Raw genomic sequence first — 14,935 nt, forward strand, 5'->3', positions numbered from 1 at the left:
GCAGTCTATTTACAAAGAATGGCTCGTTGAGAGCCCTTACTTACCAGCAGGGAACAGCAAAAATGAGAGGAAAATATCAGGCTCTGTTTCGTTCTTTACCCTGAAATGAAACCACCCAATCCATCCTCCTTAGTTCTGGGTAATAGCACCAAAGAGAAACAGAGTTGGTAGCATACTAGGAGTGCTGTGTGGAGCTGTCTTTCATTTTCTTTAACGGTTGAAAAATCAACCAAGAAACACAAACCAGCAGCAGTATTGGGCCCTCGTACACCTAGAACTAGAACTTGTTTTCTTATCCACATGTGAACCAGGGGAAGCCAACATTGACTCCAAACACAGAGGGTTTGGCAGCAGACATGACCCAAAGCGATTACCCAACTTTCCACTGTGACTGCTTTAATAATATCCACACCAAGAAAATTATAGCTGGTGTTTTTTACTTTAAATCAGAAAATGTCATCAATCCCTGGCTTCCCTGGCTGACCAGTCCTTGTTTTGCTGCTTTGAGCACAGAGGCTGGAGGAAGAATCTTGATATGGTTTCAATTCCTGAATCTATCCATGCCTGAAGTCATGACCCCAGACTTTGCCAATCTTGCTCAAACTAGACTGGAGAGCGTTAAGCAGTTATAACTGACAGCCTAATGCTAAAATACATGGATTCTTCCTATGAGCCACACAAATGAGAGGCGCCAGTACTTATTTGGAAGATACTTAAGTGAACCAGAAAACAAGGGCTTTCATCAAAGCTCTTATAACTCTCCTAACCTTAGAGAACCCTGGCTTGGGTGAAGCAATATGAAGATCTGGCATATTTGTGGGTAGCAAAAAGTTATATAAAGATACTCCCCTAAAGATTTTTCAGGAAACAAATATTTTGTACATTTAACATAGATTTCTTATTATTTATTTGGCTCTAGAAAAGACATCATTGCACTTTGGTGTACAAAAGAATCTCACACTGAGCTTCTTAGAATGCATATTTCTGGACTGTGCACTCCTATACTCTTACTTTGGTTCAGTAGGTCTGAAGTGAGTTCAGGATTTAAATTGTTAAGCAAATTTCCCAAATGACTTCATGGCACGTGTCACATTTTGAGAAACATTTTCATAGGAAATAGAATAATCAGAGCTGTCAGGGAAGCCTATGAGTTCTCCCCGTCTCCCAAACTCAGGGTAGGGATGAAATACAATGCGTCAGTACTGACTTGCTTTCAATAAGTTTTGGCCAAAATGGTCCTAAGTCCCTTTCCCTATGATTTGCTTTATTATTTTTTTTCTGCCCTGATTTACCTCTGACTCTACAGGGACATGATTTGCAACATAAAGACAACACTTGTTAGTGTGGCAGTCTAGAGGCTAGCTAAAATTTAAGCTAAGCGGATTTCAGATACAGCAGTATGGCCTGTGGGCTGGGGCCCAGTCACTGCAGTTGGTGAGAAGACTTCCAATCTGCTTGAATTGCTCATGATGTTGCATGGTCACGATCAGATCATTGCTCAGCATCCTAAATTTTCCACTATTAGTTCTGTTCCCCATTCCATGTTCAAATGTCAATAAATTGTTTATAATCAAAGTGGCAGACAGAAACAAAATAATGTTAATTTAATTTGTGTCAACTGGGAAGATTACCCAAGCAGCATATTTCTTGCTTGTTTTATTCTATCCCTGAAAAGCCTGGATGAATAGTGCTTTGCCTGCCTTATTCTCACCTGCCTTTAATCACATGCCTTTTCTTTCATAGACGCTTTCATTTCATATGTTGGTCAAGTTGAATGCTTGATATTTATTTATAACTAGGAATTGGAGAAATAAACATAATTTTAAAAAGTTAAGATGGGTGTAAAATGTCCCAATAATCAATGTTGTTGTAGTTAGATTCGCTGCCATTGGGGTGGTTCTGAGTCATAGCCATCCTCGATACAATCGAACGAAACCTGGCTTCATCCCTATCATTGTTATGTTTGAGCCCATTGTTGCAACCATGGTGTCAATCCAGGTCATTGAGGGCTGTCCTCTTCTGCGCTACTCTTCTACTTGACTAAGCACGATGCCCTGCCTTTCTTTAAACTGGTCTCTCCCAATAACATGCCCCGAATACATGAGACACAAGCTCACCATTCTCACTTCAAAGGAGCATTCTGGCTGATCTTCTCCCAAGACAGATTGGTTCGTTCTTCTGGAAGCCCATGGGACTTCTAATATTCTTCACTAGCACTACACTTTGAGTAATACTCTTCACTAGCACTATACTTTGAGTAATACTCTTCACTAGCACTATACTTTGAATAATGCACTTCACTAGCACTATGCTTTGAATAATACTCTTCACTAGCACTATACTTTGAATAATACTCTTCACTAGCACTATACTCTGAATAATACTCTTCACTAGCACTATACTTGGAATAATACTCTTCACTTGCACTATACTTTGAATAATATTCTTCACTAGCACTATACTTTGAATAATATTCTTCACCAGCACTATACTTTGAATAATACTCTTCACCAGCACTATACTCTGAATAATACTCTTCACTAGCACTGTACTTTGAATATAGTGGTTCTTCTGTGGGCTTCTTTATTCATCAGCCATTTTTCACATACATTGATACCTTGACATAATCAATAACATTCAAGTAAATATTTTTTATGATATTCTATTTTTTGAGAGGATTTTGAGCCAACATCCATCTGACATCAGCAATGATTTCCCCTTTTCCATGTCCTTTTCTGAATCTGACTTCTCCAAAACAGGGGGGAAATTTGGCAAAGGTTGCATAGCTAATTCTATTTAAATTTGCTTCTTACTCTGGTTAGTTTTTATAAATGCCTGTATTTCCCAAGATTCAGTAGAAGTAGTTGATTTAAAGTATTAGATAAGTGCATTTTAAAATTCCATTTGTCTTACTCACAAAATAGAATTTGTCTTACTCACAAAAGCTGAGCAGATAAATTGAAGCTGGTTTACCCTTTCTCCTGAAAGAAATTTGAGACGGGCACAGGACTGTAGTAATTTGGCTATGGTACCTGAGTTTATTATGTTTGTGTTATAGACAAATTCAGTCAAAAAAAATGTGGGAATGACCAAGAGCTGCTTTTTAATTTAAGAAATATGTGCTGCGTTGTATTTTGGCATCACTTTGTGCAATAGAAGTAGTCTAGAAAAAATGTTTGCCAATTGAATTTTTATTTATGAAAAGATGTACTAAATTTTCTGGTGATGGCTGCCGCTTAAAGGGAATTTTAGTGAGTGTTGGTCTCCCCAAGAAAGTGAAATTGGAAAATGTTGGTGGGTTAGGTAATCACTCTATCTTTTTGTGTGTTATGTGCTTATAGGAAATTGATAACATTTGATAGGTACCCTATTCTTAGAGGTTAGTTGAACTTCCTATGTGTGTGCCTGCTTCTTTTCTTAAAAACAAAACTAAACAAAAAACCTATTTTCCCTATTCTACCTAAAATATTTTCCTTCCTTTTTCTAGGATATTTGAAATCTCAGCAGTTAGATCTATTTATGTAATTAATCATTCTCATATATATTTTTGATTTTTCCCTATTCATCAAAGAGGTTAAATAGCTAGGGGCTTAACATGGGGGCACCAGAATACAGGGGACACACACAGCTGGAGATGAGAGGGTATCAAAAAGATGTTTGTCCTTTTTGAAATGTTCAAGGGCTAGGTCTTGAGACAAATAAGCTGCTATGGATTAGCTGGGGAGACTAACGCTGATTTACAGCTTTATTTTTCCAGGGAAATTGCATTTATCTTCCAAAAACCAATATACAAACAAATGTCAAGAGCATAAATTCTAAATTGGGCACAACTAGTATATAGATTAACTCTGAGGCTGAGGGCGGAGAAGCCATCAATATCCGGCATTTGTTTCAATGCCCTACCTTGCTTTTTGCAACAGCTTCATTTTGTCTCCAAGTCGTGAGTACATGGAACAAATACTAGAGCTTACCATAACGTTCAGAGGATTCTATAAATCTAAACGAACATTAAGAGGGCATCAGCAAAAACTTCCCTGCATTACTAAACAGGGTTTAGTAAAATATTCCTTCATAAAAGAATCCTAATTATTTGATTTCCTCCTGAGACAAGTGCAGACCAGATGGAAGTTGTCAATCGGGTCATAGCCAATGAGGTCTCTGTGTTGGCATGGCCTCCTCCCGAGAATTCTGGGAACTCCGGTATTTCCTCCTTGGAGGTGGGAGACACACTCTCTTTCGGCCCACTCCTGGAGAGATGGTCTTCTCACAAGACACGTGACACTACGCTGACAGACCCTGTGCCCTGAGAACTGAAGGAGCTACGACATGGAGACCTCTGGCAGTGCTGAGATGCTTCTACCACCACTGGATTCACAAGACTTCGCACCCACTGGACTGTGATCTTCCTGCATTCAGCATCATTGTACGTGTTTCACGAGTCAGAAGAGGACTTTAGAGATTGGATCTGACATATGGGCTATTATCGGACTTATGGCCTTGGTCTGGACTGGGCTGGGATGTTTTCTCAATATTCAATTACTCTTGTGTATAAACTGCTTTCTTATACACATACGAGTCTCCCTGGTATTGTTTCTCCAGTCTACCCAGACTCACACATCATAATGTTCAGGAGATGCTATAAATCCTAAAAGAATATTAAAAGGGCATCATCAAAAACATCCCTGGATTACTAAACAGAGTTTTATTCTTTAAAATATTCTTTCATAAAATAATTCTAATTATTTTATTTCCACGAGACAAGCAGAGAGCAGATGGAAGAAAATAGCCGCCAATGTCTCCAGTCCACAAAGTCCCGCCCACTCACTCCGCGTCCTTAAAGAAAGACGCGGAGTAACATGCCACATGTGCTAGCACGTGAGGCGCTCTGGAGTGGAACTCCTTGCACCTAGAGCCTAAAATGATACGGACGCATAGAGTATTTAAATGAAACCCATTTTAAAACAAAATGTCGATACTTTCAGGCTAGAAAAGACATCAATTAAAAATCTAAGCTAAGATGTTGAGCTTTCTTTGACTTCTTTCTGAGTGCTCAAATGGAAGCTGCTTCTTTTTATAATTAGCCTTATTCAGATATGATTTACATACAATAAATAACTCACAGATTTATAGTCAGCACATTTAAAGTGTACAATTTGAGTTTCAGTCAAAATATACAGCCATATAACCCCTACTACAATGATGCTATAGGACGTTTTCCATCATTCCAGAAAGTTCTCTTTTGCCTCTCGATAATCAATCCTCACCTAATTCAGTTAGACTCAGATCTACTTGTCCTCTAGCATTTCTTTTCTAGAACTTTGTAGAAATGGAATCATAGCATATATGATATTTGGTCTTGTTTATTTTACTGAGCATAACATGGAGATTTTTCCTGGTTTGGCCTTTTTTTTACTGTTGAGTTTGTTTATTCATTCTCCCTAGTTATGGAAAGCTGAGTTGTTGCCAGTTTTTGGTGATTCTGAATAAAGCTGTTACACACATTTACAGACAAATGTTTATGTAAACATAGGTTTTTATTTTCTTATGGAAATACTTAGAATTGCTGGCTTGTACAATACAGTGTATGTTTACATTAGTAACTGCCGAATGGTTTTAGGACAGGTCTGTAAATCGTGCATCCCCACTGCCATTATATGAGAGATCCAGGATGTAAATACTTGTGTCTTCATCGATACGGGTGTTACTCAAAAATCCCCAAACCAAGCTCGCTGCCATCAAGTCTACTCCAACTAAAAATGACACCATGGGACATAGCAGCAGAACTGCCCCTGTGCATGTCTGAGGTTATCAATCGTTCTGGGAGTGGAAAGTCTAATTTCTCCTCTGGAGCAGCTGTTGGTTTGAACCACTGAACTTGTGGTTAGCAGCCCAATTCGTAACTGACTTTGCCATCAGGGTTCCTCGTGTGTGTTATCAGTCACTTTAATTTCATCTGTTCCAGTGAGTGTGTTGGTGGAGAACATGAAATATGCCACGGACTACCAAAAGAACAAACAAACCTGTTTTGGTAGAGGTACAGTCAGAAGACTCTTTGAAAGTGAGATGGCAAGGCTTGTCATACACATTTTGGACATGCTCTCAGAGTGGACAGGTCCCTGGAGAAGGATACCACGCTTGGTAAGGTAGAAGGTTAGTGAAGAAAGAGGAAGACAATGAGACAAGTTGACACAGTGGCTATAACAATGGGCCCCCACATACAAAAGATTATGAGGGGGATATACAGGATGAAGCCTTTCGTTCTGTTGTACATAGTGTTGCTGTGAATAGGAACCAGTTAGACAGCGCCTAGCTACAACAGTGGTTTTAATTTCTACTTCTTTAATGAACTCCTAGTGGAACAGTGTTTAAACTCCGAACGCTGAGTTGACAGTTCAAACCCACCTGATGCACAGTGAGAGACACGCATGGCAGTCAGCCTCATGAAGATGACAGACAGCCTCAAGTCCTCTGTGGGCCAGTTCTACTTTATAGGGTTATTTCAAGTGGAAAGAATCCAACGGCAATGGGCTTGACTTGGCTTTTGGTTAATATCTAATGTTACTGAGCATTATTTCATGAAATTATTTGTCATTTGTATCTTTTGTCAAATCATTTGAAAACAAAACACAACTGTACTCTGTCTTGCTATTGCAGTTGAAGGTTCTTTATACATGTATTGTGGATACAGGCTTATTACAGGGTTTCCCAAATATTTCCTCTCAGACTGGCTTCTATTTTCTCTTTTCAGAACTATCCTTTAGTTTGTGTCCTAAGAAATTGTTGCAAAATAGAAAGTCACTTTTTTTTCTAGAAGCTCTAGCACTTACATTTAAGTCAACGAGCTATCTTATTTTATTTTAACGGTTTTATTGACCCTTCTTCCACATGTCATAGAAGTCAATGGTTCAGTCAGCTTAAGAAGAGTTGTACAATCATTACTTCAATTAATTTTAGAGCTTTTTCTTCTTTCTTGTACTCATTATTAGTGTGATGACTTTTTATATTGTGGCAAAAAATTACAAAGCATTCTCCAATTTTCCAGCGTTCTCCTTCTACATGTGAACTTCACCGCCATTGATGGTGTTTTGTTGTGCAACAATTGTTGATATCCTTCTCCAAATTACTCCAACACCACCAACACAAACTCCATGCCCCTAAACAAAAACTCTTCTTCCTTCACCCACGGTAACCATTGGTCAACCTTGGTTGCCTTTTATTTTTTTGTGTGTGGTTTTCTTGATATAAAATTCACATAAAAAACAATTCAATAGCTGAGTCACTTTTGAAAAGAGTTCTATATACATCATCACAATCAGATCTAGTATTCCCTCTTGTATACAAAGCTCTTTCTCATACACATATGAGTGTTTATAAATTTGTTTCTCTAGTCTACCCAGAAGAACACAAGTTCATTTTACTGGCGGTCTTGTCATTTCTTTATTACTGCTCTTTTAATGTTCACTAATTCTTTATGATTTTCCTCCTTTTCATTGAAAAGGTATTATTAATTTTTTGAAGTTATGCTCTATTGATCCTAAGTTTAGAACACTTCTGTCTTAGAAACCATGTTGATTTCCTCTCCCATGGGAAGTTTGGTAACTATAATATTTATTCCCTCATTTTACTTTGCAGTTGCCTTCGTTTACAAATTGATATCTCCGGTTATTTATTTCCAGTCTTGTAGAAGTCCTATTGCCATAGTGGTTACAGGTTGGGCTTCGATCTTCCTAGGGGGCAGATCAAAACCACCAGCAGTTCTGAGAGAAAAAGACTGAACCATAGAGTCCTGTAAATGGTTCTTCTCAGACGCAGCATTGACTCAGTGGCAGCGAGTTTTAGTTTTCTTTATACCTTGCTGGGATTCTGGGTGCTGTTGTCATGTGTGTTAATCTCAGTTTATTGTATGTTGTTGTTGTTGATTCTCTGCCCAAATAATGTCCTTTATTATTCCTTATCAAATTGGTTTGGATTTTATAAATTCCCTATATTTATGTTTATCCAGTAACATTCTAATTTCATTATTGTTTTTGAGGGGTAAATTTGCTGGGTACAGGTTAGTGAAATTACATGGTATGGTTCCTATATCCATAGTCTTTGTAACTCCCACCCACTGACTGGATTGGAGTATGAAAACGAGGTGTAAAAGATCTGAATGTGGGGATAGTTCAGTTTTGCCATAACACTGGGTGTAAAGTGAACTACCAGCAGCAGAAGCAGAGCATCCCACCAAGACAGAAGATCCAGGAGTGCAGTGTGTCAAAGTGCTTGCATGGTAAGGTGGCCGAGGAGTAGCAGATAAGCAGCACAGAGACTGAGAACAGGGTAAAGGAGCAGGGACAGACTGTCAGAAAAAGTGGTAGGCATCTTGGCCTGAAGAGTGAGTAAAGGTGAGTGGCTTCAGGCAGAAGATTGGCTCATGCAAAAGAGATGTGCCTTTGGGCCACTTATCATCACTGAAGGAAGACGCCGTTGGCCATTTAACCAGGCTGACAGCCTTAGAGAAAGATACATGTCTGCATGGATGGCTGAAAAGAGCTTGTCAGACAAGAGAACTGTATCCTTAATGTTTCTGGTCCTGGCTAGTAAATGGTTGGCTTCTCTAATAAGCCCAAAATCATGAGTATTGTTTGTAAGTTCTGTGTGGCCATTGCCATGCAATGTTAATCTTAGCAGAGAAGTAGAGTGCAATGGAACAGGATGGTTGGTATAAGAGTAGGGTTGATGAAGTTAGAAGGTAGAGGCATGTTTAACCTCTGCCTTCGGGGAAATGGTGGAGTTTGATTCTCACACACAGCTCCCATTTTTGTTTTTGTAGTTAGCTGGGGTTAGAGGTGCTTGCTAAACCACTACTTAACTGGATATACAATTCTAGCCTGTTCTTGTAGAATTTTTTTGAATTTTTCTAGAGTTTTGTTTTTTCCTTGATTTTATTTGTGTTCTCTGCAAATTTTCCCTCCATTTGTTGATGGCACCCAAAGCTTCCTTTGAATTATTCTCCGGTGCTTCTGCTGTCACTTATTCCTGAGAGAGGGCTTGTGATCAGCTGTGTGAGCCTTTTTGTTTCTTCATGCAAACTGAGGTGGTTTGTTGTTTCCAACATTGCGGTAATGTACATATACATTTAATTGGTTGTTATATGTTGGTGTGTTTTGGGTAGTGTTTCTGTTTTTGCTTCATTTTATGTTGATACAGCCAAGTGAGTGTGCTTTTTTGCTTGTTAGCTTGGCAGGATTTACAGGATCAACAGCTGTACCCTGATGGGTGTCATAGAGGAAGGAACCGGGTGCTTAGTTCTCTGCTTGCTGTTGTGTAGAGCAGTTGACGCAGGTTTGGGCTGGTTTTATCCATCTTTGCCATTAATCTGCTGTAGGAGTTGTGGCCCTCACCCACTGAGTCGGGCTGCAGGATGTAGCTGGACTGTGAACAAAGTAACTGTCTTCAATGGGAGGTGGGACCAAAAGACATGCCGAAAAACAAACAAAAACAAGCAACAATGTAAAGAAAACAGGAAAAGAAAACGAAAATGAGGAAAAAGTAACATGAAAATTATAAATACACATAAAAATAATACAAAGAAGATGAGAAAAAACAAACATCAGAGAAGAGAAAAGAGGAAGAGAGAATAATAAATCATAAAAATAAGGGGAAGGGAAGAAAAGAGAAACGAGGGATAAAAAGGAAACGAGAAAAAGGAAAACAGAACCGGAACTAGGAAAGGAACGAAGGGAGGGGAGAGCAATGAGAGCCGGGGAGCAAGGCACCTGATGTTGCTTTTGCCAGATGAAGAGTCATCAGGGGTCAGTCATGTGATAGGGGTCAGTCATGTGATACAGGGTGGTCTACTCCAACTGGCAAAGGAGATCACAGTCCTTGGTAAGAAAGAGTTCCTGCCAGTCTACAAGGTGGCTGGGGCAGGCTGCCTGGAGCGATCAGGTGTTCCTATAAGAAGCTCCAGGGGCAGCTGAGGGTAGGGTACCTGATCTTGGAATGAGTTTCTGGCGGCTCAGAAGGCAGCTGAAGCTCGTATGTCTAGATCCGGAAGGTGTGAGGATGGAGATTGACCCTGTTTGTGGTCACCAGGAAAGCAGAGGAAACAAGCAGATATTTGTACCTTTCTGGTCAGTAGCTACCAGTGTGGGTGTGGTCCTGAACGAGCAGAGCTGATTATTAAGACACTATCCTCATGGGGAAGCTGCTTGTAAAGTTTCAAAATGGTTGCATTGTGTCAGCTGTTAAGCTACTGTTTTGTCTCTTTGTTCACATTTTTTTTCAGCTTCTCTCCTAGTTAGTATTCAATCCATTTCTCTACCTCTTCCTGTGAAACGTATGTTCTAGGATTAGCATCATGTCTGCTTCATTTGTCTCTTGTGTCTTTGTTGTAGAGGATTTGGGTAGACTGTTTTCCTAGTCTGCCATCTTGTTGGAAGTCTAATTTATCTATTTTTACATTAAGTTCTTTCTGTATTTAGAAATTCTTTTCTTAGGAGCACACATCATTAAGTACAACATACCTAAATGTATTATGTCATTTCAAATTGACCATTTATGAAATGTCTCTCTTGAGGCAACAAACAGACCATGCCAGACATCTGTGCTCCAATGTTCATCATGGTCTGGTTCACAATTGCAAAGAACTGGAAACAACCTAAATTTCCATCAACGGATGAATGGATTAAAAAACTCTGGTACATACACACAGTGGAGTACTACACATACCTAAAAAGCAGGGATGAACACATGAAGCACATTATTGCAAGGGAAGAGTTGGAGGAAGTTATGCTAAGCAAAGTAAGTCAAGCACAAAAGGACAAGTACAGCATGAATCCACTGAGATAAGCTTAATTAGCACAAGGGGCATAGGGGAAAGTTACTAAATGCATAAATTCCCAGGGCAAGGTCCACCATGAACTCTAGCAGGGGTCAGACCCAACCCAGGGATACATATGGCAGCCAACTAAAAAGGTGGGGGAAAGGTGAAAAAACAAAAAAAATTAAGTAAATAACAGAGGACATGGCTAGGGGGTGGGGGGCACAGGGCACTAACCCATCCATGGGCAGGGTTTTGTTTGTCTCCACAGGAAAGGGAGAGAAGGACCAGACCTCAACCTGGTGGGCCAAGACTTGAAGGCAACATACCGGCATGAAGTAGTGAAACAATAGAGAGGTTTTCAGGGCTGGCCCCAATCTCAGCTACATTGACCCCCTCTCCAGAAGAATGCACAACAGGGGACAGGACTGAAGATACAACATGGGGAGAGGGGTGGGTCTGCTCAGAGCACATGGGAGCAAAATAAGAGGGAAGAAGAGAGACAGTGGACCACATCCTGGCCCACCAAGTCCCAAGGACGATATTCCTGCTCAGAGCAGCCAAGGCACAGAGAGAACCATAGGGCTGGCCCCATCACAAGACAGGGTGTCCACTTACTGACTCATAGTTCTATGGGGGATAACACTGGAGACACAGTACAGGATTTGTGCCCTGTCTGGACCTCCCTCCCCCTACTGGGGTGAAACACAAAGGGAGTGCAACAGAGCAGCAATGGAAGCAAAGCAGTGACTACCCTGAGTTATATCCAAAATATACTTTGAGGGCAGAGCTTGGCATTTCATCAGACTTAATCAGAAAACATTTGTAAAGGTCAACAGATAGACCTGGAACTATTTATAGGCTTGTGTGTGTGTGTGTGTGTGTGTGTGTGTGTCCCTATCTATATAAGATAGGCAGGATAAACAATCCCAAGAAGAAAACAATGGGACTGATGGTTCTGGGGAGACATGGGCAAGGGGGAGCTGGGATAAAGAAAGTGGTTGGGAGCCATTAAACCCAGGGACAAGGGAACAACAAATGATCTAAAATTGATGGCAAGGAGGGCATAGAATGCCTGTTGGGGGTTGATCTAGTGCAATCTAGCCAAGAGGAAATACTGAAAGCCAAATGAAGGTTGAACATGATAGTGGGACAAGAAGTAAAAGGAAATACAGAAAAGAACTAGGAGACAAAGGACATTTATAGAGTTATAAATATAGGCACGTACATATATAAATATACTTATATATAATGATAGGGACATAGATCTATGTACATATACTTATAATGCATTAAGGTAGGAGACAGACTTTGGCATCTACTCAAGCACTCCCTCAACACAAGAATACTTTGTTCTAATAACCTGGCATTCTGTGCTGCTCACCTTCCCAGACACTATCCCTGAAGACAAAATGGGTTCATAAGCAAATGTGGTAAAGAAGACTGATGGTGTCTGGCTATTAAAAGATACAGCATCTGGGGTCTTAGAGGCTTGAAGATAAGCAAGCAGCCATCTAGCTGGGAAGCAACAAAGCCCACATGGAAGAAACACACCAGCCTGTGTGATCATGAAGTGCTGACAGGATCAGGTATCAGGCAACAGAAAATCCAAAACAATCATATCAATGGAATGAGGGGTGATGGTGGAGTGGAGACTCAAAGCTCATCTGTAGACAATTGGACATCCCCTTACAGAAGGGTCACAAGGAAGGGACAAGCCAGCCAGGATGCAGAAAAGCACCAATGAAACATAAACATTCCTCTAGTGTTTTAATGCTTCCCCTGCCCCCCACCCCACTATCATAACCCCAGTTCTACCTTACAAATCTGGCTGGACCAGAGGATGTACACTGGTACAGATATGAGCTGAAAACACACTGAATCCAGGACAGACAAGCTCCTAAGGAATGATACTGCAGATAGTGATACCATGAGGTAGGGGGAAAGTGGCGGGGGAGGAAGGCGGAAATGATTGCAAAGATCAATGTATAACACTCCCCCACTCCCCACAAGGGGACGAACAACAAAAACATGAGTGAAAGGAGACAGAGGTCTGTAAGATATGAAAATAATAATTTATAATTTATCAAGGGTTCATGAGGGTGGGAAGATGGGGTGTAAATATGAGGAGCTCATACCAAGGGCTTATATAGATTGTTAGAAGAACTGTAAAAGCCTCCATTAAAATGATTAAAAAATAAAAGAAATGTCTCTCTTTAGTCCTTTTTCTTAGCTCTGTATTTTGACAGTGACATGAGTATAACTTCCTTTTTATTAATTTCCACATAGTATATATTTCATATAGTTTTATTTTTAACTTACAATATCTTTATATTTAATGTGGATTTTTGGTAGGCATTAGCAGGTGGCTCTTACTATCCTATTTGAAAATTTCTACTTTATAATTGATATGTTTACCAATTTAGAGTTTTAAATATTTTTTGTGAATTGATAGAAGGTTTACAGAGATTTCTACTCAACAGTTTTGATTGTAACCCTCACAGTGGAAAATCGCTTGTCCCATTTCCTCTTGGTGTTTCCTCTTGTCATGACTCCTTTTCTCACCCTTCTGAAATTTGTCCTTGGGTAAGTGTTGCCTTTTTTGGTATTAAATGGTTGATTATCTAAAATGTGTGTACTTTCCTTTTGTTCCCCTTGGCCAGTTCGTTTGAAAATTGACTTTGGCTATTCTTTGGTTGAAAATTGAGCCATAGGGTAGAATTCATTTTCAGATCTGAATAGTGATTCAAAGACAATATCTTGGGCATCCAACCAGTCTCTATCCAACCTGATCTTTTCCATGTTTTTACTTCCCCCACTTTAACCAGGACCTCCTCATGTGATCCCTTTCTGAGAAGTTGGTAGTGGCTGCCAGGCACTATCTCTTTCTTCTGGTCAGAACCCTGTTAACTGATGTTTGCAGCATCTGCTGGGCTGGGCTCATTGTTACTGTGTATCTTTGATTTTCTTCACATTTCTTTCCTTTGGACAATGAGAGGCAATATTTGGCTGCTCATGAGCTTTTAAGATTCCGCCTGCTACTCACCAAAGTAGGATGAGTAGAACATTGTCTTTGTTGCCCATTTACTTAATAAGGTTATAGATGTAAACGTAAAGTTATTATCTTGTTTTTATTCATCCTCTTACTTAATTTCTTCTTTTTCTGCCTTTTGGGGGATCAATTTCGTATTTCCTATGATTTCATTTTATATAAAGATGTACAACCCTATGCAGGGAAACCCTTGCAGGGTTACTATGAGTCAGAATTGCCTGGATGGCCATGGATTTTGACTAAGAGTCTTGCTTTATTTTTTCAATGTTTGCTCTAAAGTTGATAATCTTGGAGGAAGATGAGAATTTCTGCTCCCATAAAGATCTGCAGTCTCAGAAACCCTACACACGGTCACGATGAGTCGGAATTGCCTTGATGGCAGTGGAATTGGGTCAAAGATTGCATTACTACATTTTACACAATTTAAGAAAATCTCAACCTATAATTCCCTTCCCCTCCTATCTATTATTGTTATAGATTTTACTTCTACATATGTTATAAACCCATAATTTGTTCAAATGATACTATCATCAAAAATGACTTAAAATTCGAAGCAAAAAAACACATCCTTTTAAATTCTCATAGGTACCTGTCCTCTTCATTTATATTTTCCTTCTTAGGAAATAGCATTTAAACTTTTTGGCAGTATAGATCCGCTGGTGGGAAATTCAATTAACTCTTTTATCATATTAAATCATCTTTATTTCATTTGGAATAGAATTACAAGCTGATTTTTTTTCTTTAACAATTTAAAGGAATCTGGTAAATCTCTTAGCTTGCATTGTTTGGCAAGTAAAGTCTATCCTTCTTTGTTTGTATTTACATAATGGATATTTTTGCTCCCTCTGGTTGCTTTCAAACATTTCTCATCATCACTGCTTTTTAAAACAATTTGATTTTCTAGTATCTGGTATTTTCTTTGCTTCTACTCCTTGACGTCTATTGAACCCCATGAAGCGATGGGTTTATAATTTTCATCCTACCTCAATAAAACATTGTTTTCGTCATTGTTTCAATCTTTTCCTCCACCCCATCATCACTCCCCTCTATTTCTGGGACTGTAATTATATGCATGC

The sequence above is a fragment of the Echinops telfairi genome, unplaced genomic scaffold, assembly GCF_000313985.2.
Source record: "Echinops telfairi isolate 266 unplaced genomic scaffold, ASM31398v2 ScPeMD7_21;HRSCAF=78, whole genome shotgun sequence".
NCBI lineage: Eukaryota > Metazoa > Chordata > Mammalia > Afrosoricida > Tenrecidae > Echinops > Echinops telfairi.